General features: G+C 40.2%; 1 protein-coding gene across 7 annotated transcripts in view; it reads right to left on the bottom strand.

The window, feature by feature from the left end:
* Positions 1 to 23,971, bottom strand: part of RCOR1 (REST corepressor 1) — a 128,488-nt gene that overhangs the window by 49,137 nt on the left and 55,380 nt on the right. The gene's annotated exons all lie outside the window — the stretch shown is intronic.

The following is a 23,971-nucleotide window of genomic DNA, read 5'->3' as shown; positions in this document are numbered from 1 at the left end:
AGTGCCAGGTGCTGAGCTGACATGTATAAATGGATTAACCACAAACAACGGTTATACACTACAACAGAGACATTTAAAATGTTATCTTCAAAAAAAGGAGAATAAAATAAAATGTTATCTTCAAAAGATACAGAGGACTCAAGACACAGAGGCTTACTAATCTCACTAACCCTTGCACTGGGTAGGCCCAAACTCATTCATTCTAAAGGTATTATTCTTACCTTTTTGTTTGTTTGCTTAAATAAATTCCTCTAAGGATATGAAAGTTATGGACTCCGCTCTCTAGAAAAAAATCCCAATGAAATAGAAACACACACACCAATATAAACACACTTTTAGAAAATTCATAAAGCCTGGTTTAAGAATTCTTGTCTTTATGACACTGCCAGGTATCTAATCTTCTACTTAATTTTATCTGTCAATGTGTTCTAGGTTTTATAAAGAAAGAATTCCTATACTTTCGGTAAAACCTATGGGGCAGTTACTTGAAAGAAAAATGACAGGGTGGTGGGAGGGAAAGAACCAGAGTGGACACTGGAAATCAGGCAAAGTGGGAACAGCGTGTGAAGGATACAGAGACAGGAAAAGGAGAAAAGAGATGCTCCCCTTGGCCCCTGAGGACACCTTTTTATATGTATATAGCTCAGTGTTACTGCTACACATAATCTAAAAATGAAATACAATCAACAAAGATGAGGACCCCACATGGAATACAGTCTTGCTGTATTTTATTTATTTATTTTTATTAAAAAAAAATTTTTTTTAACGTTTATTTATTTTTGAGACAGAGAGAGACAGAGCATGAACGGGGGAGGGTCAGAGAGAGAGGGAGACACAGAATCTGAAACAGGCTCCAGGCTCTGAGCCGTCAGCACAGAGCCTGACGCGGGGCTTGAACTCACGAACCGTGAGATGGTGACCTGAGCCGAAGTCAGACGCTTAACCGACCGAGCCACCCAGGCGCCCCAATCTTGCTGTATTTTAAATAAAAATCAGAAGTCAAAACAGAAATAAAAGGAATCCGCATTGGAAAAGCAGAATTAAAATGGTTTTATTCACAGATGATCATTTGTGTAGACAATCTACAGAATCTACAAAAAGTTACTCAAAAAATGAGTTTTAGCGAAGTTGTAGGAAATGAGATTGATAGTTTTAAAAAAAGGTAAAAATAAAAATAGTTAATAAAAATCAAAATTAAAGAATATCTCTTTCAGGGGTACTTGGGTGGCTCAATCAGTTAAGTGTCTGGCTCTTGACTTCAGCTCAGGTCACGATCTCACGGTTTGTGAGTTTGAGCCACATCGGGCTCTGTGCTGACAGCTCAGGGCCTGGAGCCTGCTTTGGATTCTGTGTCTCCCTCCCTCTCTGCCCCTTCCCCACTTGTGCTATCCTCTCTCTCTCAAAATATAAACAAACATTAAAAAAAAAAAAAAAGGAACAAACTGGAAAATCCACCTGAATCAAACTAATTATAAAGATTCAGTAATTAAGACAGTGTGTGGTCCTGGCACACAGGGAAATAAATTAACATAACAGGAGTCCAAAAACAGAACCGCACATATAGGACCAACTAATTTTCCTTCCACAAACGTGCAAAGGCAAAATTCAATGGAGAAAAAGAATCTGTTCAACAAACGATGCTGGAACAAGTGGATATTCATATTAAAAACAAAAGAAAACAAAACAGGGGCGCCTGGGTGGCTCAGTTGGTCAAGCATCCATCCGACTCCTGATTTTAGCTCAGGTCGTGATCTCACAGTTGGTGGGATCTTTGTCGGGCTCTGCGTTGACAGCGCAGAGCCCGCTTGGGGTTCTTTCCCTCTCTCTCTCTCTTCTCCTCCCCTTTTCTTTCTCTCTCTCTCTCAAAATAAACATCTAAAAAAAATCAAATGTATCCATACCTTACATATACAAATATACAAAAATTAACTGAAAACTGATGACAGAACTAAACGTGAAGCCAGAAGTTATAAAACTACTAGAAGAAAACATGAAAAAATCTTTTGAACTTAGGTTGAAAAAGTTCCTAGATACAATGCCAAAAGCACAATCCATAAAGGAAAAGATTCATAAATTGGACTTTATCCAAAGTAAGAACTTCTACTCATCAAATGACCCATTTAAGGAAACAAAAAGCCAAGCCAAAGACTGAGAAAATAATTACAAATCACATATCTGATAAGGCCTTGTATCCAGAATCTATAAAGAACCCTCAGAACTCAACACAAAGAAATAATCATATTGTTAAAAAATGGGCAAAATAATACAGAGAAAGACAAATATCATATGCTTTCACTCTTATGTGGATCCTGAGAAACTTAACAGGAACCCATGGGGGAGGGGAGAGGGGAAAAAAAAAAGAGAGGTTAGAGTGGGAGAGAGCCAAAGCATAAGAGACTCTTAAAAAATGAGAACAAACTGAGGGCTGATGGGGGGTGGGAGGGAGGGAAGGGTGGGTGATGGGTACTGAAGAGGGCATCTTTTGGATGAGCACTGGGCATTGTATGGAAACCAATTTGACAAAAAATTTCATATATTTGAAAAAAAATGGGCAAAAGATTTGAATAAACATGCCTCCAAAGAAGGTATAAGGATAGCAAATAAGCACACGGAATGTAAAGCTATTAAAAATCAGTAGTCATTAGAGAAAGGCAAATTATTTTTTTTTCAAAATTTTATTTAAATTTGTTAATTAACATACAGGGCAATATTGGTTTCAGGAGTAGAATTCAGTGATTCATCACTTACATACAACCCCCAGTACTCATAACAGGTGCCCTCCTTAATACCCATCACCCATCTAACTAACCCATCCCCCACCCACGTCCCTCCATCAATCCTCAGTTTGTTCTCTAAGAGTCTCTTATGGTTTATTTAGCTCTCTCTTTTCTTTTCCCCTTCTCATATGTTCATCTGTTTTGTTTCTTAAATTCCAGGTGAGTGAAATCATATGGTTATTTCTCTGACTGATTTATTTTGCTTATTAGCATAGTACAGTCTAGCTCCACCCACATCATTGCAAATGGCAAGACTTCATTATTTTTGAGGGCTGAGCAATATTCCATTACACACACACACACACACACACACACACACACACCACCTTCTTTATCCATTCATCAGTGGATGGACATCTGGGCTTTTTCCATAGTTTGGCTATTGTTGGTAACGAAGAAAGGCTAATTAAAACGATTCAAGATACGAAAACATACCTTTAAAAAGACTAACAATACAAAGGTTTGGCAATAATGTGGAGAAACTAGAACTTTCATGTACTGTTGGTCAGAATGTAAAATGGTGCCATCACTTTGGGGGGGAGGGGATCTGGTAATTTCATAACTAAAATTGTGGTATAGCCACTCAATGGAGTAATTTTTCTCAGCAATTTTTCTTTTTTAAAAAAAGAACTATTTAAATATACATAAATGAATCTCAATTATGCTGAGTGAAAGAGTTAAAGGAAGGGCTAGAAAGAATTCTGTAGTGCTGGACAGGTTTGATGCGTAATAGTACAAGCTCACAGTTTTCAATGTCCCCTGAGAGAGCACCGATGCAATGACAGTCCAGCAATAATGAGGACATGAGCACACCTAGCTCCCAGATCTCGATTCTAAACACCATTCTCCAATAAAAGAAACCAGGTCTCCTTGGAGAAATGGTCGATTCCAGGACTATGACAGGAAATCTACAAGAGGACCCTGAAATATCTTGTTATGCCAGGAGGTAAAAAAGTGTTCAAAGAGGGGCGCCTGGGTGGCACAGTCGGTTAAGCGTCCGACTGCAGCCAGGTCACGATCTCGCGGTCCGTGAGTTCGAGCCCCGCGTCAGGCTCTGGGCTGATGGCTCGGAGCCTGGAGCCTGTTTCCGATTCTGTGTCTCCCTCTCTCTCTCTGCCCCTCCCCCGTTCATGCTCTGTCTCTCTCTGTCCCAAAAATAAATAAAAAACATTGGAAAAAAAAAAATAAAAAAAAAAAGTGTTCAAAGAATGATGGGATCTGCCTCCTCCCTGGCCAAATCTAAAAACAATGTAAGCAAAAATAAATAAATGACAGCAATAAAATAACAACCTGTGAGTCCATATTAATATAAAACAAAAGGACAGATTAAAAAGGGAAGTCAAATGAGGCCAGAACAACCAGTTCAAAGTTGGAAGATTCACACCACTCACTATTAAGTCTTCATGTATAAAGGAATAGTAATCAAGACAGTGTGGTATTGGCAAAACACGGGTACACAGATCAATGAACAGAAGGCAGACCAGAAATAGACTCATATAAATATGGTCAATTGATTTGTAACAGAGGTGCAAAAAAGCAATTCGATGGAGAAAGGATTCAATTCAATACCCTTTCAACAAAGAGGATTTTTCACAACTGGATCTCCATATGCACAAAAAAAAAAAAAAAAAAAAGTGAATCTGGGAATGCCTGGGTGGCTCAGTCGGTTGGTTAAGTGTCCAACTTTTGGCTGAGGTCATGATCTCATGGTTCCTGAGATGGAGCCCCGCATAGAGCTCTGTGCTGACAGCGCAGAGCCTGCTTAGGATTCTCTCTTGCCCTCTCTCTGCACCTCCCCTGCTTGTACTGTCTCTATCTCTCTCAAAACAAACAAACATTAGAGAAAAAAAAAAGTGAACCTCAACCTATTCCTCACACCTTAGAAGAATTTTATTCAAAATGGATCTCATATATAAAAGTAAAACCTAACATGATAAATTTTTTAGGAAAGAAATGAGAAAATCTTCACGAACTTGGTTCAGGAAAAGAGGTCTTAGATATGACACCAGAAGTGCAATCTATAAAAGTTTAAAAAATGGTAAATTGAGCTTAATCAAAACCTTGAAACTTCTGCTCTACAAAAGAAACTGTAAGAGACACTGTAGACTGTGAGAAAACATTTACAAATCACATATCTGACAAAGAACTTGTATCCAAAATGTATAAAGAACTTCAAAAACGCAGTGAGAAAATAACCCACTTTCTAAACAATGGGCAAAAAATCTGAACAACTACTTCACCAGTGGAAAATATACAGATGGTATGTAAGCACATGAAAAAATGCTCGAGATCATTAGCCATTAGGAAAATGCAAATTAAAGCCACAATGAGAAATTAACACATACTCTATTAGAATGTCTAAAATAAAAGAAATGGACAATACCAAGCACTGACTAGAATGGAATATCTGAAACTCTCATACAGAGCTAGTGTAAATGCAAAATAAAATGACAAAGCCAGTCAGGAAGAGTTTTGCAGTTTTTATAAAGATGCAATGATATTTAAAAAATTACTGACCCAACAATCAATCACATTCTTAGGTACATACCCTACAGAATTGACATATGTTCACAATAAAGCTTGTATACAGTATTTACAGCAGCTTTATTCACAACTGGTAAAAACTAGCAAGGTGGGGGAGGGGACCCAAATGTTCTTCAAAAAGTAAATGGATAAACTGTGGAGCATCCACACGCGGAATACTGAACAGCAATAAAAAATAAACTACTGATATATGGCCTTATCTCCAATTCATCATATTCAGTGAAAGAATCAGGTCTCCAAAGGTTACATATAATATGATTCCATTTATATAACATTCTGGAAAGGCAAAACTATGGAAAAAGATCATTGTTCCAGGGGTTAGAAGTAGGAGGAAGGCTAAGAACTGTCCAAGGTAATTTTCTCAAGAGATTAAACTGTTTTGTATCCCAACTATGGTGGTGGTGATGTGAAACTATGCTCGTCTTAACACTCACAAATATGTACACCAAAAACTAATCCATTCTGCTGAGTCTAAACTAAAGAAATAAATATGATGAAAACAAAGCAATGTCATTAATTTCTGGATAGACACTGATGTCTGCTAACGGTGCTAACTCTGAAGCTGCTCTCTGTTTAAAGTTGATTGCCAAGTTTTATAAACCTTACAAAATAAACCCAGACTTGGACATGTGGGTGGCTCAATCAGTTAAGGCTCTGACTCTTGATTCTGGCTCAGGTCACAATCTCAGGGTTGTGGGACTGAGTCCTGTGTTGGGCTCCACAATGGGCATGGAGCCTGCTTAAGATATATATACATATATTCACTCACTCACTCACTCACTCATTCATTCATTCATTCTCTCTCTCTCCACCCCCCCCCCCCCCGCAACCTCCACTCGCACACTCTCTCTAAAAAAGAAAAAATAAGAAGCCCAGACCTGACTGAAAGTAGAAGGTAACTGAAATTACAAATGCCCGTGAAGGGGAAGAAAAAAGAGAATTCACACTAGTAGTGAAAATGTCCATTTGTACAACCCCTTTAGAGAGAAAACTGGCAGTGTGTGATAAAATAGAAGTGTGGATACCCTGCAACACAGCAATCCATACCTAGGTATAATATATATAGTAACAATGTTTTTCAAAACTGCAGGTCAGACCTATTGAAGTTAACCTATTGGGTCCTAATCAGAATTTGTTTTCAAAGAATTAAGAATAGAAAGCATCAGCATGTTGCTTCATTATGTACATAAACTTTGGTGAAGATTTCTTACACATACACACACATTCCCCTACTGGTTTGGTTGTCTGGAGAACTCTGATATGGACTGTTACCACAGGCTTGATTATGGTTCTGAAATATAGGAAAATTTTAAAGGTCTATCAACAGGAATTGGCTAAGTCATAGTTAGATGCAGTCAAAGGAACTAAATACAGAATATAAAATTCATCAGATATACAGATATCAATAATTTTGATTATAAAAAGTGATTATAAAAAGTTAAATATATAATACCACAATGTAAATATTAAAAATATAAACACGACGCTACATGTTATGAGCGGTATATACATTTAAAGTATAAAATCTGCATGATAAAAATATTTAAAAATCAGGTAACAGCCACTCTAAGAGTGTGATCTTGCTTTGGTTAGTTATATGTAATGCTTCATTGCTTTCTGCAAATCTGGGTGGTCGGGAGGCAAATATTTTCTGAGTTTTTATGTCGAAAATTGTGCAACATTTTGTGAAATGGCTTTTTAAAAAGTCTTCACTGTGTGATATGATGTTACCTAACACAGTGCTGATGTTCCAACTGGAAATCATCTTGTCTCACACTAAGGGGGAAATACTCTTGGCATATTTTCTGTTCTGCCCCGAAACTGAATTAGTTCTCATTCCCTAAGGCTTACTGCATTTGTTAACTGCTTGAGACCAGAGCCATCAATTTACATTTATATTTTACATTCTCCCAGGAGTACTAGGGTTCCAATTCCTGCTCATCTTCTCTAACACTTGTTATTATTGGACTTTCTGATTCTAGCCAGGGAGTATGAAGTAGGGTCTCATTGTAGTTTTGATCTGCATTTCTCTGATGACTAATGATATGGAGTATGCTTGATATACTTACTGGTCACGTGTGTATAATCCTTGGAGAAATATCCATCCAAGTCTTTCACCCATTTGTAAAATGGATTATTTGTCTAGAATGATGGGAATATAAAACTGCATGGTACAGCCACTTTGAGAGACAGTCTAGCAGTGCTTCTAAGGGTTAAATACGGTTAGCATATAACCTAGCAATGCCATTCCTAGGTATACGGCCCAGAGAAATGAAAACATATACCCACATGAAAACTCATATAATGGGGCGCCTGAGTGGCTCAGTCGGTTGAGCATCCGACTTCAGCTCAGGTCATGATCTCACACTCTGTGAGTTTGAGCCCTGCGTCGGGCTCTGTGCTGACAGCTTCAGATTCTGTGTCTCCCCCTCTCTCTGTCCCTCCCCTGTTCATGCTCTGTCTCTCTCTGTCTCAAACAAAACAAAACAAAACAAAACAAAACAAAACAAAACAAAACTCATATACCAATGTTCAGAGCACCATTGTTCACAACAGCCAAAAGGTGATAATGATCCAAATGTCCATCGACCAATGAACGGGCACATATTTGACTCTTGAAAAACAAGGGGGGTTAGGGGTGCTAATCTCCCATGCAAAAATTTGGGTATAACTTTTGACTCCCTCCAAACGTAACTACTTGTAGCCCCCTATTGACTGGAAGTCTTACTGATAATCTAAACAGTCAATTAACACATAGTTTGTATGTTGTGTGTATTATACACACACACACACACACACACACACACACACACACACACACACACTGTATTCTGACAATAATGTAAGCGAGAGAAAGAAATTATCATTAAGAAACTCCTAAGGAGAAATATTTACAGTATTGTAAAAAAAAAAAAAATCCTCATATAAGTGGGTGTGTGTTCAAACCCATGCTGTTCAAGGGTCAACTGCATAGTATATCTATATGATGGAATATTATGGTGCCATAAAAAAGAATGTAGTACTAATCCATGCTCAGTATGGATGAAACCTGAAAACATTATGCTAGGTGAGAGCAGCTAGTCACAAAAACCCCACATACTGTATAATTCCACTCATACGAAATGTCCCAAATAGCAACTCTACAGATCAATGACTGCCAGAAGGTGTACGATACTTGGGAGAAATGGGGAATGACGGGGTTTCTTTGTGGGATGAGAACGGTCTAAAATGGACTGCAGTGATGTTGCACAATTCTGTGAAAATACTGAAAACCACTGAATTGTATATTTTAAACAAGTGAACTGTACATTTTTTTGTGAATTAGATCTCAATAAAGCTATTATAAAAAAACAAGTGAGAATTCTTGTTTAGTTGCTTTTAGCATATGTATTTCTTTGCCAATAAATGAATTAAAAAGTAAAAATACAAACTGTAGGTACAACAAACCACCTTGCAAATTTAAATAGTGGCTAACTCAAGGGAAGAGGTGAGGCACTGGATTGGGAGGAAAAATGGGATTTGTGTTTGGCTCCATATATTTCCTTACTGTTTGGATTTTTTATCATAAAAATGCATCCCAGTACTGCATCTGCAATCATGTTTTCTTTTAAAGAAAAACATTAAGGAAATTCATGTAAATTCTGTGAAGAATCATTTCATAATGACAATTTTAGCTCTTATGTTTCTCTTTCCCTAAAAATGGGAAAACCTGCACAGATTAGTTACAAAAACTAAACTAAATGTATCTTCAGAATTCAAGAACTCTGGACTCAACAGGGACATCCGTTATAATGGAAATAAAGTAAAGAAAGCAGTATCACACTCAGTTTCAGTTAAAAAATAAGTGGGCAATAAAGAAACAACTTTAAAAACCTGTAACTAGGAGCGCCTGGGTGGCTCAAGTCAGTTAAGTGTCCAACTCTTGATTCTGGCTCAGGTCATGATCTCACTGTCCTGAGATCGAGCCCCACATCAGGTTCCACACTGAGCATGAAGCCTGCTTGGGTTTCTCTCTCACTCTGCCCCTTCCCTGCTTGCACATGTGCTCTCTCGCTCTCTCTCTCTCTCTCTCTCTCTAACAAAACAAAACAAAACAAAACAAAACCAAACCCCTATAACTATAAACCAAGACTATCCCCTTTTTACACTCCTTGGCCTAGCAGAAGTGGGAGGAAAGCTAACTTTCCTGGAGGATTAAGCTCTCAGATTGCCACAATAGGATCAACCAAGATGATCTCACATTCAAAGATGACAAATACTCAAAAAACAACAACAAAAAAAAGTACTATTAGTGAGAGTTTGTAGATACTGTAATTAACAAATACAGAATTATAAATACATATGAAATGTTTAAGAAACAGAAGTTGGAATGAGTAAGCAACAAAACACCATCAAAAGGGGCACCTGGGTGGCTCAGCTGGTTAAGCGTCTGATACTTGCTTTTGGCTCAGGTCACGACCTCAAGTTTTCATGAGTTCGAGCCCCCACATCGGGCTCTGCGCCGGCAGTGAAGAGCCTAAGTGGAATCCTCTCTGCCCTTCTCTCTCTGCCCCTCCCCCACTCAAACTGTCTCTGTCTCTCTCAAAATAAATGAATAAACTTAAAAAGTAAGAAAGCATTAAAAAATTACAAGATTTAAAAAAGAACCAGCTAGTACTTTAAAAAAAGAAAAATCATCCAAACAAAAAACTCAATGAATAAATAAAGTAACAGGGAAGATGAAGTTGAAGAGCTATAAAATCTAAAATATTATTTATAATACAACACAGAGATAAAAACATAAGTATGAAAGACAGGTTAAGAGTTGTGGAGGATGGAAAAAGATTAGCCTATGTCTAATCAAGGTCCCCAAAAAAAGAACAGATATCAGGGGGTAATATTTGAAGCAATAAAACCTAATAATGTTATAGATATGATGAAAGACACGAATCCACGGACACAGGAAGCATGTCTACCGAGCAGGATGAATAAAAAGAAAACCAGACCTGAGTCCCATTATGGTAAAATTAATAAAATTAAAAGTATTCCAGAGACAAAAAGGGAAATTTTAAAAATTTTCTGAAACAATTTCTTACAAAATTGGGCTTTAAACTACCTTATTAGCTAGCAATTCAATTCCTATATATTTACTCAAGAGAAATATTTACCCACAAAAAGAATGTTATTTCATAACAGCCAAAAACTAGCAACAACCCAGGTGTCCATCAACAGGTGCGGAATAGAGGCACAATCGCACAAAGGAATGCTACACACAGAAATAAAAAGGGACAAGCTGCTGATATAAGCAACCACGTGAATTAGAAACAAAATGAAGAGCAAAAAAAAATACAAAACAAAATAAAACAAAAATAACCCAGACACTAAAGAACGTATGCTGTGTAAGTGTATTCATATGAAATCCATATTAATACGAAGAGTAAAATCCATTACGCGGTGGCAGAAATGAGAGTAGACGGTAGAGGAGGGTGGTAACTGGCAAAGGGTCCAGGAGAACTAGGTGTGCCAATGGAAATGTTCTTCCCTTTGTCTGACGTGTTAGATACGTAGGAACATACAACAGTCAAATCTCACTTAACACTTAAGATCTATGCATTTCATCGTGCGTCAATTATACCTAAAAAAAAAAAAAAATCTTTAGTAAAGGTTGATATGAATTTTAAAAGTCTGAGAGAAAAAGATCACCTACAAATAAAATGACAGACTGACAGTAAATTCCCCAAAACACCAAAAGCCAGATAGAGTGGAATATCTTTCAAGTGCTAAGAGGCAATCTTAAGAACATATCTTGCAAAACTCTCAGAAATATGGGCAAACTACAAATGTTCTCACATACACAACAACTTTGGGACATTTTTACCTTTTGCTCAGGGGGAAAAAAAAAAATCCTGAAAGGAAGGTTGATATTCAAAGAAGAAATGGTAAGTAAACAAGATTTTTGTAAACAATGCCTATAAAAAATAAAAATAATGTCCAATTTAGGGGCTTTTGCAAAAGAACAGAACTAAAATTCTGGAGATTAACACCACATAACTGAGGGGGTAGTGAATCAAAGCTGAACCATTCTAAAGATGAAAGATTAACTTTAGATTTTTAACTTTATTTATTCATTTTGAGAGAGAAAGAGTGTGTGTGTAAGCAGGAGAGGGGCAAAGGGAGAGGGAGAATCCCAAACTGGCTCCACGCTAATGAACCCTGTTAAGACTGTGACCTGAGGGGCACCTGGGTGGCTCAGTCGGTTAAGCATCTGACTTCAGTTCAGATCATGATCTCGTGGTTCGTAAGTTTGAGCCCTGCATCAGGCTCTGTGCTGACCACTCAGAGCCTGGAGCCACCTTCTCTCTCTGCCTCTACGATGCTCATGCTCTTTCTCTCTCTCTCAAATAAATAAACATTTTTAAAAATTGGGAAAAAAGAAAAAAAAAGACTGTGACCCAAGCCGAAATCGAGAGTCGGACGTTTAAGTGACTGAGCCACCCAGGCACCCCAACTTTAGATGTTTTAGTAATTAAGTGCGTACAGTAAAATTTCAAGAATAATTACTAAAAGTTAGTGTATATAAACTTCTAAACCAGTACAAAAAAGAAAAATGAAAGACACCTTAACAAAATAAAACTTAAGAGTAGGACAAAGGAAAGTTAAATGACACAATTGTAATTTTATATGGTCCTAATGAAGAAGCATCAAAATAAACATGGTAAAAGTTGATGGACAAATGGGAAGTTGACAAATACATCATCATACTGAGAGATTAATACATCTGTTGACAGTCCAAACAAAAATTAAAAGATACCTAAGACCTAACCAAGTGAACAATTTTTATTTATTGGACATACTTCGAAGCTGCATCTAAAAATTAAAGCATAAAGTCTTCTCAGGCAAATTTAAAAATGACCATGTACAAGGCCTTTATGGCTTAAGGCTACTCTAAACACATTTCAAAGAATAGGTAGAATATAGACTACACTGTGTAAACCACAATGCAATTAAAAGTCAATAATTATGGGAATGCAAGCTGGTGCAGCCACTCTGGAGAACAGCATGGAGGTTCCTCAAAAAACTAAAAATAGAACTACCCTACGACCCAGCAATGGCACTACTAGGCATTTATCCACGGGATACAGGTGTGCTGTTTCGAAGGGACACATGCACCCCCATGTTTATAGCAGCCCTATCGACAATAGCCAAAGTCTGGAAAGAGCCCAAATGTCCACCTATGGATGAATGGATAAAGAAGATGTGGGATATATATACACCACGGAGTATTACTCGGCAATCAAAAAGAATGAAATCTTGCCATCTGCAACTATGTGGATGGAACTGGAGGGTATTATGCTAAGTGAAATTAGTCAGAGAAAGACAAAAATCATAGGACTTCACTCATGAGGACTTTAAGAGACAAAACCAATGAACATAAGGGAAGGGAAACAAAAATAATATAAAAACAGGGAGGGAGACAAAACAGAAGAGACTCATAAATATGGAGAACAAACTGAGGGTTACAGGAGGAGTTGTGGGGGGGGGAGGGGCTAAGTGGGTAAGGAGAAGTAAGGAATCTACTCCTGAATCATTGTTTCACTATATGCTAACTAATTTGGATGTAAATTTTTAAAACTAAAAAATTAAATTAAAAAAAGTCAGTAATTAAAAGATAAATCAAAAATCTTCATATATTCAGAAAAGATAAAATACTCTTAACATAATCCTGGGTCAAGGAAGAAATCTTGACAAAAAAAATTAAAGTCACTTAAAACTGAGTAACAGAACACTATAAACTTATGGGAACCAACGGAAGAGGTTAACTTACCAAAAAAGTTTACAGTGTGAAATGCTTATAATCAATTATAGAGGCTAAGAATTACTTTGCTAAGCATCCAACTTAAGAACATGAAAAGAACAATAAAATAAATCCAAGGAAAGGAAGACAGCAGAGAGCAGAAATTAATGAAATAGAAAACCAGGCTATAAAGAGAGGATTAACAAAAACCAAGGCTGGTGTCTAGAAAAAGCGGATATAATAGACTAATATCAGCAGAATTAGAAAGGTACAAATAATTTTAGCAATCACAAAAGTGGACAGAATTCTAAATCCATTAGAAATTAAGGATAAAAACATTATAAACAATATTCTGCCCAAATCTGTGAATTAAGGCAAAAGGACTGTTTTTGTAGGACACAATATATGCATTATCCTCTTGGTACTAGGAGCAACTGTTAAAAAGGCAATGCTCTAGGGGCACCCGGCTGGCTCAGCCCAAGGAGCATGCGACTCTCGATCTTTGGGGTTTGAACCCCATGTTGGATATAGAGACTACAAATAAATAAATAAACAAACAAACAAAAACAAACAAACCCAGAATAGGATAGATTATTATTCATCGGTAGGAATCAATAAAATAATAAAGGAATACAAGGGGTGCCTGGGTGGCTCAGTTGCTTGAGCATCTGACTTTGGCTCAGGTCATGATCTCACGGTTCATGGGTTCAAGCCCCACATCAGACTCTGTGCTGACAGCTCAGAGCCTGGAGCCCGCTTTGGATTCTGTGTCTTCCTCTCTCTCTCTGCCCCTCCCCTGCTCATTCTCTCATTCTCTCTCAAAAATAAACATTACAAAAAATTTTTTTTAAATTATTTAATTTTTAATTATTTAATTAAATAAACATTTAATTATTTATTAAATAAATAAAAATATCATTAAAAATTTTTTTTTTGATTGGTAAATTCAGGGTGCCTGGGCAGCTCAGTTGGTTAAGCATCCAACTCCTGATTTCAACTCAGGGCATAATCTCACGGTTCATGAGTTTGAGCCCCGTTTTGGGCTCTGCATGGACAGTGAGGAACCTGCTTGGGATTCTCTCTCCCTCTCTCCGCCCCTCTCCCTGCTCGCTCGTGTGTTCGCTCTCTCTCTCTCTCTCACAAAATAAACACTTTAAAAATAAAATAAAATTTGGTAAATGCTTATTCTTAAATGTACCAACTGGCCATCACACTTTCACTATATCCCGAGAAACTATACATCCGTAGGTTTAACCTGTGTTAAATTTAGGTTAGGAACCAAAAATCATTTTGTGATCCAAACTTTTGTTTTCTCATTTTGGGCAGCCAGAAAGAAATGCAAAGCAATCTGTACAGCGATACGAGTTTACCATTACTACGACTGCTGTAACGAACATATATACTCACTTATGATGTACCAGGTGCTATGTACTTTTACACGTTATTAGCTCATTTAATCTTCTTAACAACCCTATGAGGCAGGTACTATCACTATCCCCATTTTACATAGTAGAAAATTAAGGCATAGAGAGTTGAAGTAACTTGTCCAAGATCTCACCCACAAGGAGGAGATTCCAGGGCCCATTGTGTTAACCATTATATACATATACTGCCTAGATTTTAGAGACACCATAAATTATCAGAAGTATAAAGACAGATCAAAAGCTAAAGTACATTTTTTTCACCTCACAGTATTATCCTATTAATTACCTTAACATTTAAAAACTGACAACAGTTTGTCCTCTATAAAACAAAGTTAGAAACAATTTTGGTATCTAAATACTTGTATATTCCTACAATCAAATTATATACTTCCTTGGCTCTCTCCTCCAGGCTCTTTTTTTTAATGTTTTATTTATTTAAAAAAAAATTTTTTTTAAGATTTATTTTTTGAGAGACAGAGCACGAGCAGGGGAGAGGCAGAGAGAGAGAATCCCAAGCAGGCTCCAGGCTCTGAGCTGTCAACACAGAGCCCAAGGCAGGGCTCAAACTCACGAACCGAACCGTGAAATCATGACCTGAGCCGAAGTTGGTCGCTTAACCTGACTGAGCCACCCAGGCGTCCCCAGGCTCTTCTTTTTTAAATGCTAAAAGTTTAAGCTGGGATAAATAAATGCAAAATTCTTTTGTCACCAGCTCTCTGGAATTAAAATCTACAGTAAACACAGAAACATTATAAATCCCTTAAAAACTCAAACTTCATCCAAGTGCCCCTACATGTGATGAGAAGCCTGACAAGCCCCACCTCCGCCAGGTGATGAAAATTAACATCACCAGTTGACAAACCGTGATGACAGTATGTGCCCCTGATGACCTTACCAACCCCAGCTGGGTCCCTGCAAGTCCTATCAGACCCCTCCTCCCCCATCTCCTGCCAGTCCCCTCTCCCCAGCCCACTGGGCCCCTCAATTACACCTCCTCAAATTTTCTCAACTCACTCTCTCCAGCCCCACTGCTACTGCCGGAAGTTGAGGTTGTCACCTTTTCTCAACTTGTCTTCGGAGCTGCAGACTAAGACCCTCAAATTCAGACTCTCCATTCTGGCTAGAGCAATGTTTCTGAATCACAGTTCCCATCAAATCACTTCTGATGTTTAAAATCCTTCCACAGAGGGGCCCCTGGGTGGCTCAGTTGGTTGAGCATCCAGACATCAGCTCAGGTCATGATCTCACAGTCCGTGGGTTCAAGCCCCTCAAAAGGGTTTGCTGCTGTTGGCACAGAGCCCGCTTCTGATCTTCTGTTCCCCTCTCTCTGTCCCTCCCCAGCTCCCGCTTGTGTTCTCTCGCTCTCAAAGATAAATACAACATAAAAAAAATAAAATAACGTAAAATCCTTCCACACAGACAGATCATAAGTCTCCATTCCATAAGTATGGAATATACCGTGTCTTCCTCAAAAGAGGACATTATGGAAGGGGGTGGGAGAGTGATTAACTTGACAGTGGAGACACCTGACAAATACTACCTCAGCCCAGTGATTAAAGTCAACATCAAAAGAGACTAAGTTATGGGGCACCCGGGTGGCTCAGTCAGTTAAGCACCCGATTTTGGCTCAGGTCATGATCTCACGGTTCCTGAGTTCAAACCCTGCTTGGGGCTCTGTGCTGACAGCTCAGAGCCTGGAGCCTGCTTCAGATTCTGTGTCTCCCTCTCTCTCTCTCTGTCCCTCCCCTGCTCATGCTCTTTCTCTCAAAAATAAAGAAACAGTAAAAAAAAAAAAAAAAAAAAAAAGTTTACTTTCAAAACAAATCCTCCTACAGCTTCTTTATTGTCTTTAGGATAAACCATGGAGTTTCAAGGCCCTATACGATCTGGCCAGCCCTTCTAACCTTTTTTTTTTTTTTTTAAGCTTACTTATTTTGAGAGAGAGCACGTGCACACAAACGACCAGGGAGGGTCAGAGAGAGAGGGAGAGAGGATCCCGAGCAGGCTCCAGGCTGTTAGCCCAGAGACCAACACAGGGCTCAATCCCACAAACCACGAGAGATCATGACCTGTGCCGAAACTAAGAGCCAGACGCGTAACTGGCTGAGCATTTTTACTTGCCCACGTCTTTCCTCTTACCATTTCCTTCTCATTGCAGGTCCCTCACTATCCTTTCCCACCAGCTAACTCCCATTAGTCCTGCAAGACAGCCCAAGGATGACCACCTCTGGAAAGTCCGCTCTAACTCTCCCAACCCAGGTGAGTGGTCCCCCCTTGCTCAATACTCCTGACACAGTGGGGGTGTACTGGGTCTCAGCTCAGACTCTTATTCATGGTCTGCATAAAGCCCCACTGCAGGGCACCTGACTGACTCAGCCAGGGGAGCCTGCAACTCTTGATCTCGGGGTTTGTGAGTTGAAGCCCCATGCTGAGTGTCGCTATTACTTAAAAGTAAAAAAATCTTAGAAGGAAGGAAGGAGTGAATGAATGAATGAAAAAGAAAGAAAGAAAGAAAGAAAGAAAGAAAGAAAGAAAGAAAGAAAGAAAGAGAGAGAGAGAGGATGGAAGGAAAGAAAAGACACAGTGCTGTTGGGCAAAGAAAAATGGCTTTGTAAATTATTATTGGTAGTAATTATTATTAGTGACTTTGGGGTCAGTAAGATCTTATTAACTCTTACTACTATATGCCAGTATCTGAGCTAAAGCACTTTACAATATGTGTGTCCTAAAATACACAAAACAACCTTATCAGAAATTCTACTCTCTGTTTGAAAAGAGGGGTTAAGGGACACCTGGGTGGCTCAGATGGCTGAGGTCATGATCTCGCGGTTCGGGAGTTTGAGCCCCGTGTCAGGCTCTGTGCTGGCAGTGCAGAATCTGTTTCGGATCCTCTGTCCCCTTCTCTCTCTGCTCCTTCCCCACTTGCATTCTTTCTCAAAAATACATAAACATTTAATATAAAAAAAAAAAAAAAAGGAGTGGTTAAGTGACTTGCATTCAAGCACGACACTGGTCAGGATCTGAGCTCACACCTGAGACTAAATCCCATGCTGGGTCTGAATCCCATCTTAGCCACCTTGCTCCCGAGTGATGAACACAGTGTCACTGACTCCTGCTGAAAAATGGAGAATAATGCCTTCCTTGTGTCCAGGTTTCTACGAGCATTAGAAAGGGCACATCTTACATAGCTGGTGTCCACTGGAACAGCTGTCCTCTTCTGTGTCCCCTGTGAGACCGAGGCCCTCGTTGAGACCACTGTGTGTCTGGCACACAAAAGCTAAGTTACAATGCATACAGTAACAAGTCAGGTGGCCAAGTCACGGAAAGCTCTAGAAAGGGAGCAGCACGCGCTCTATTCCCCATCACCCAGCAGTCCGCACTGACGAGGAGGGCAGCCAGCAGGCTGGAAAGCTACTCTTGCAGCTCGGGCCTCTGGAAGGCATCCCTCCCGCTCCCCTCTTGCTCCTCTCTCCCCAACGGGGCTCGATTCCCTAAGGGCACAAACTGTCCCTGAGGACAGGCCAGTCCACACACACCACGATTCACGTATTTCAAGCTGACCTCAGAACTGGCTGTATCAGTGTGCAGTAACCTGAGACCACCCAATGCCTGTTCTATGTCCCTTTCCTGATTCCCAAGAAGGAAGTTAGATCCTAACCAAATGCTACTAAAGTAAACACTGTCTACACTAGCAACTGAATTTGTGTACTCAGTTTATTTTTTTTCTCATGCCCCTGATCTACACGTATCCTGGATTCAGAATCAGTCTTCTCTAGAAAAATACAAATCCTTTTCTTCAATGCTATCGATTTAACTAACTCGTCATTTAACACCAATGTAGTATCACCACACAGAAGCCTTAAAACAAAGAGAGACAAAACAGTTCAGAGACCAATTAATTTCATAGTGAAAATGTTTTATGCTCAGGGACCCCTATTCCTCTTTTAACATTATTCCACCAATAACGTCACAGAAGCAAGACGGCACTAATGTGTCACCGCCAGGTACTCCAAGAAGGAAACGCCCTTCAGCCACAGTCTAACAGTGATGTACCACCATTTAAAAAAATCCAGGGTCGTGGTGGGCTTATCCCATGACAGAACATTCCCGGCATCCTCACCGCGTCTCCATGGACCACGGAAACGTCAACTACCGAACTGCCAGCTGAAGACGCATCTCTGAAAGTACACACGTTACAAGAACTTCCTTATGAAGAGCAGAGTTAGGAAGAAGAGAACGAACACAGGACTCTTTCCAAAAGTCTAGCAGAGCAGGATGTAAGAAATGGGTACAGAAGGGCCGCCTGGGGGGGCTCAGTCGGTTGGGCATCTGACTTCGGCTCAGGTCATGATTTCACGGTTCGTGAGTTCGAGCCCCACGTCGGGCTCTGTGCTGACAGCTCGGGGCCTGGAGCTGCTTCGGATTCTGTGTCTCGCTCTCTCTCTCTGCCCCTCCCCTGCTCACACCCTGTCTGTCTGTCTGTCTGTCTCTCTCTCTCTCAAAAATAAATTTTTAAAAAAGTGGGTACAGAAAAAGTAGCCACCAAAAATGTTGACAAACGTGTACTGTCAATGAGTTTAGGCTTTCTGAAGAGCCGTTTGGCAAAGTTTACCACAGCCTCTAGCAATCTATCCCGAGACAAAAGACTCGTCTACAAAGTTGTTCATCAAGTGCCGCTAAAATCGGCAATAAATTGGCAACAGCTCACGCGTCCAACAACAAGAGACCCACGGGGAAGTCTGGGACGGCCACACGGCGGAAACCAGGCGCGGTCAGAGCTGCAGAAGCGCACCGAGTAACGTGGGGAAACAGAGTGGAAGAGCGGACTGTGAAGAAGACGGCGTATTACAGAATCACCCGCCAGGGCGGCTCACGGCCAACTGAAATCGATCGCAACTACACGGCGCAGCTTGGTCCCGCGAGCGCCGGGCGGAGGGGCTGGGGGCCGGCCCTCCCCGGGGCTCCGGCAACCCCTCCCCCCCCCGCCCCCCCCCCCCCCCCCCCCCCCCCCCCCGTGCTCACCTCTACCGAGGCAGCTACCGCCCACGGGGCTGCGCTCTCCCGGGCCGGTCCCCAAGGTTAACAATTAAGAAGTATAAAGGACACTGGTGACTGCATTATCCTCAAACCAGAAAACTGCCTTCTTCCCTCCTGAGTCTCATGGGGCCAGGGGATACTGACAGTACAAAGCTACCGGGGTGGCTTAACGAAAGAAGGAATGAAGAGCCGATCTGTTGACGGAGTAAAAAACAGCACTACGGGTCAGATTTTTTTTTAACTGACAGAATTATTACTGACTCCTCTACAACTAATCCAGATTGGTGAGCATTTTACTAGATTCCGGCCTCCACAATCTCTTTACAGTGCTTCATCCCCCTGAAAAACTGTTGGGCGTTTCTGGTCCCACACACACTTTAAAGGGCGCACTGCTGGCACTATGACAGTAGAGGACGCGTAACTTCGGGCCTCAATGCCGTCAGGCTAATCAGACCCAAGAGCAGAGTCAAAAGGGGCCAGGTTCCAGAAAGCACAGAACCAAACCGAAACGAAGACTTGTTGCTGCGTTTTTAAATAGGAAGCAGGGAATTCCTCTCTTTCCGACATATAACGATATGCAAACAACTTCCTAATAGGCTTTTTTGGGGAGGATACCGTTTCGTTCCTGTCAGCAATGATCTCATATTGTATATGTAGTCTGAAGCTTCAACTGTTACCGTTCTAACTCAAATAGTAACACCTATATAAAAATAAACCACGTTATATCCCAGAAGAACTTGGCAATATCACAATATACAATTTTACTGGTTGTTTTCTTTTGAAAACACACCCCGCGCCAATTCATAGGATTGTAATTTACACAAGTGAAACCATGTTTTTTTTTACAAGTGAAACCATATTAAGGAAACTTCTATCCTTAATATTACACTTGAAGATGAAAATTACCATACAATTTCTTCATTAGCATACCAATCTGGTAATAACACACTTTCACAATGGCAAAAACCCAGATGCTGTCAGTTCTTAATACTAGTCACCGAAAAGGTACATCTCTTTTCTTCTTAATTTAGAACAGGTTGAAAAGTCAATTTTATTATACAACACAAGAAAAGAGGGGCGCCTGGGTGGCGCAGTCGGTTGAGGGTCCGGCTTCAGCCGGGTCACGATCTCGCGGTCCCGTGAATTCGAGCCCCGCGTCAGGCTCTGGGCTGATGGCTCGGAGCCTGGAGCCTGTTTCCGATTCTGTGTCTCCCTCTCTCTCTGCCCCTCCCCCCGTTCATGCTCTGTCTCTCTCTGTCCCAAAAATAAATAAAAAACGTTGAAAAAAAAAATTAAAAAAAAAAAGAACTTAATTTCTGCCCCAAAAGTAACCTAGGCAAAAGTTCAAATTTCCATATTTGTGAAGAAAATCACTTACAAATCACAACAAATATCACCTTGTACATCAAGCTCTTAGTTATTGTATCAAAAAGCGGCACGATGTGAACATTCAGCAGAACATATAAACACACCTACAGAGAACCTACTAAGGGAACTGGTTAATCACATGGGCTCGGAGCTCAAACCACCATCAGTTACATAACAATCCTGAGTTAGAATTCCAGTTCTGCCACTTACAAAGTTTAAGACACTGGAGAAGTTTCTTGGAAGGAAGGCTTTATTTATTTATTTTTTCTCATCTGGAAAAAAAGCAGTTAAAAAGAATTTCTACCTGAAAGTGAAAGAATTAAATGAGACAATATATGTAAGGTGCTCGGCTAAATGTCTTGGCTCACCCGGAGGACTCTATTTACCAAATAACTGATTACTCTTATCATTAAAGTCAAGTGTTGGAAGTAAGACCAGAAAAAACAGAACAGAACAACAAACCTAAAAATAACTGAACATAATTTCCCTTCATGTTTCTTGGCTATGGCTGTCTTTTACACTTCCGAACACTGGCCTAGGCCCGAAGTGGCAGTAACTTCCTCACCACACTTTCAGCTTCTTTCCTTTGCTTCCAAATCCAAATCTGTCCCATAAAAACAACAGCAAGAAAGATCTCTCCTATACTGTCCACGTGCTACTACTCCACATTAGCTTGCGAGAATTTCTCCCAAAATTCATGCAAGCTCAAAAACCGACTTAGACTATTAAAGCTACAAAGAACTTCACAGACGGAGCTTCCTTAATTTGAGGAAACCACACTCTAGAGACATGAAGCGCCTTGCCCGCGGTGATCCAGTGTCAAAGCTGTCTTCAAGGCAAGCTCCCACCCCTACTTCAGCCTGGTGTTTTCTCAGCCACACTTGATTACACTCAGTCCAGACCTTTCTTGTTTAAGTAGTAAGCATAATTCCTTGTCCGGGTAGTCTGTGGAAATTCCCAGCAGTTTCTGGTAAAACAAAGCGAGCTCCTCTGTTGTTGTTAATATTGTCTGACATTAGAAGAGCCAGTATAAAAATGGAAGACTTAGGGGTCTTAACGACCCTGGTGCCCAGCTATTTACGGACACTGATGGGATGAAGATCTACTGATCTACTTGTCTGACAGTAGAGACCTCATAACTTTCTATCAACAAAATACACGTGTTCATACACAAGTAGCTGGTTCAGTAATTTATCCAAATATTTATGGAGATCCTAGGTAAAACACTTTTTTAAACCAAATGAAAAGCCCAATAAGCCAACAGAAAAGTGGGCAAAGAAGAGATTTCCTAAAGAAAGCAGCTTCCTTGCAGAAGAATTTCAAACAATCTATATAAATACTCCCTTCCTCCAGGAGGTGGAGATTAATTCCCTCCACTTGAGTGTGGACTGTACTTAGTTAACTTAATTTCAAAGAACAGAGCATGCAAGTGGACTGGGGTAACGACAGCACAGAACCCGCTAAACATCACTTGGGTCCAGTAATCAAAGTTAACACCGCCAGTGAGAGGTCAGGATTAGAGCACATACACTGCCCTCCAACTCCAATATGCTGAAATTCAAAGGACACTTTATCTCTGTAGATTCTGCCATAATCCCAGTCTAATCATAAGAAAAAGGTCAGATAAATTGAGGGATATTCTACAAAATACCTGGACCCAACCAGAACCCCTCAAAACTCTCAAGATCATGAACCGGGAAACACTGAAAACCTGTCACGGACCAGAGGAGACTGAGAAGGCAGGACATGCAATGCGGTAGCCTGGATTGGATTCCAGAGCAGAAAAAGCACATTAATGGGAAAACTAGTAAAATGTGGACAAAGTCTGAAGCTTGGTTAGTAATAGTAATGTCCCAATGTTGGCTTCTTAGTTTGCATAGTGTAATGTAACAGTTATGTAAGATGTTAACACTCGGGGAAACTGGGTGAGGGGGTCTCACAACGTACAGTATTCAGCAAGGCGGGGGGACTGGTGGCTTCTCCCTTGCTGAGAAAGTAACACTCTAAAAACTCCCAGAATTAGGGCTCTTGGGTGACTTGGTCAGTTGAGCATCCAACCCTTGACTTCAGTTCATGTCAAGATCCCAGGGTTGTGGGATCGAGCCCCGCATCGGGGCTGTGCGCTAAGTGTGGAGGCTGCTTAGGACTCTCTCACTCTCTCTCTCTCTCTCTCTCTCTCTCTCTCTCCCCCCCCTTCCCCTCTCCCCCACTTGCATGCACTCTCTCTCGTTCTAAAATTTAAAAATTAGGGGCACCTGGGTGGCTCAGTCAGTTAAGCGTCTGATTCAGCTCAGGTCATGATCTCCCCGTCCATGAGTTGGGAGTCCCACATCAGGCTCTATGCTGCAGCCTGGAGTCTGGAGCCTGCTTCAGATTCTGTGTCTCCCTCTCTCTCTGCCCCTCCCCAACTTGTGCTCTGTCTCTCAAAAAATGAATAAATGTTAAAAACATTTTTTTAATACAAATAAATAAAATTCCCAGAATTAGAGCCATAAACATGAAAAACATCAAAACTACAGCTTGCAACTCTTTTTTTAAATTTGAGAGCACGCACACGTGCCTGCCAGCCACGCAGAGAGAGAGGGAGACCTACCATAAACAACGCAAGAGGAAAACATAAATCCAGAGACTAGACACACATCAGCGTCCATCACTACGATAAGGACCGTTTTGCAAACGTATCTTCAAAAATCTTTTTCACACGTCTCTACTCTGTGTTATGTTTGGGTCTAGAATCAACGTAAAGAAATTATAAGGGAAGAAAAACAAGACAAGACTTGAGTAATCTTTTGTTATTTTTCTTAATAATCTGAGCAGAGTGAATTCAACGAATGAAAATAATGTATTTCCACTCAGATGAATGAGTTCACCAAGAAACAACTCACACAAGCTTAACCTTAATTTTAGAATCCACAAATATTTTTTTGTCATGTTTTCTTTTATACACACCACCAATGGGAGGGAAAGAAGAGACAAAACGAAAGGAAATACCTATTGATTAACTATTATGTGCCAGGAGTGTTCACAAATCTTAGCTTGAATTCATC

This window comes from Neofelis nebulosa, chromosome 7, assembly GCF_028018385.1.
Source record: "Neofelis nebulosa isolate mNeoNeb1 chromosome 7, mNeoNeb1.pri, whole genome shotgun sequence".
NCBI classification, from domain to species: domain Eukaryota; kingdom Metazoa; phylum Chordata; class Mammalia; order Carnivora; family Felidae; genus Neofelis; species Neofelis nebulosa.
Note: the sequence above shows the minus strand (reverse complement) of the source record. Positions and strands in the feature narration are given on the sequence as shown.